Genomic DNA, 1,937 nt, shown 5'->3' with positions numbered 1-1,937 from the left:
ATGAAAATCTTTTGTGACAATACTGGAGCAATTGCCTTGGCAAAGGAATCCAGATTTCACAAGAGAAACAAACACATCAAGAGAAGCTTCAATTCCATCCGTGATCAACTCAAGGAGGGAGACATAGAGATGTGCAAGATACATACGGATCTGAATGTTGAAGACCGGTTGACTAAGCCTCTTCCACGAGCAAAACATGATTAGCACCAAGACTCCATGGGTGTTAGAATCATTACTATTAATCTATATTATTGACTCTAGTGCCAGTGGGTGACTTGAGGACATATGCCCTAGAGGCAATAATAAAGTTGTTATTTACATTTCCTTATATCATGATAAATGTTTATTATTCATGCTAGAATTGTATTAACCAGAAACTTAATACATGCGTGGATACATAGACAAAACATAGTGTCCCTAGTATGCCTCTACTTGCCTAGATCATTAATCAAAGATGGTTATGTTTCCTAACCATAGACATGTGTTGTCATTTGATGACTAAGATCACATCATTAGAGAATGATGTGATGGACAAGACCCATCCGTTAGCTTAGCATAATGATCCTTAAGTTTTATTGCTATGGCTTTCTTCATGACTTATACTTGTTCCTCTGACTATGAGATTACGCAACTCTCGAATACCGAAGGAACACCTTGTGTGCTATCAAACGTCACAACGTAACTGGGTGATTATAAAGATGCTCTATAGGTGTCTCTGAAGGTGTTTGTTCGATTGGCATAGATCGAGATTAGGATTTGTCACTCCGTGTATTAGAGAGGTATCTCTAGGCCCTCTCGGTAATGCTCATCACTACAAGCCTTGCAAGTAATGTGACTAATGAGTTAGTTGCGGGACGAAGCATTATGGAACTAGTAAAGAGACTTGCTAGTAAAGATATTGAACAAGGTATGAAGAAGATACCGATGATCGAATCTCGGGCAAGTAACATACCAATGACAAAGGGAACAACGTATGTTCTTGTGCGGTTTGACAGATAAAGATCTTCATAGAATATGTAGGAGCCAATATGATCATTCAGGTTCCGCTATTGGTTATTGATCGGAGATGTGTCTCGATCATGTCTACATAGTTCTCGAACCCGTAGGGTCCGCACGCTTAACGTTTGATGACGATTTGTATTATGAGTTATGTGTTTTTGATGACTGAAGTTTGTTCGGAGTCCTGGATGAGATCACGGACATAACGAGGAGTCTTGAAATGGTCGAGACGTAAAGATTGATCTATTGGAAGGTTATGTTTTCACACCGGAATGGTTTCGAAAAGGTTCGGACGTTTCTCGGAGTACCGGGAGGTTACCGGAACCTCCCGGGGGATTAATGGGCCTTCATGGGCCTTAGTGGAATAGAGGAGGCGGCGCCCATGTGGAGGCGCCCCCCCAGCCCAAACCAAATTGGACTAGCACTACAAAAAGAAGACACATCCGTGACATTTTGGGCCGAACGAATTATTTTTTGTCATACTTATGACACTTCTATGATGATAATTGTGACAAAACCCGGTATCATCATAGATGTGGTGGGCTCCTACTTCTATGACAAAAAATCATGACAGAAAATGGGCTTTTCATCCTGGGCGCGCTGGAGACGCAACTGCATGACATTCTTTGGGCCGTCCATGACGGAAAAAACCGTGGTAGAAGCAAGGGCGTGGAAAATTTCGGGGAGTTCCCGGTTATGGTGGGTGATCGGGGGCTGAGCTATGCATGTTTCTCTCGTACACATATGCGCGTGTGTGCGAGGCATTGGCTCTAACTGGACCCGAGTGAGGCGTTCGGCTCTAAATGAAGCCAAGCCATTGCACTGTAGGCTACGCGTTACTGAACCCGAGCGATCGATCGATGGTTGTTAACTGAACCCGATCAAGCGATTCCTTCGCTACTGCTGCTAACTGAAGCCGGTCGATGCTGCCTCTTGAT

Source organism: Triticum dicoccoides, chromosome 3B (genome assembly GCF_002162155.2).
Source record: "Triticum dicoccoides isolate Atlit2015 ecotype Zavitan chromosome 3B, WEW_v2.0, whole genome shotgun sequence".
Classification (NCBI taxonomy): Eukaryota; Viridiplantae; Streptophyta; class Magnoliopsida; order Poales; family Poaceae; genus Triticum; species Triticum dicoccoides.
Note: the sequence above shows the minus strand (reverse complement) of the source record.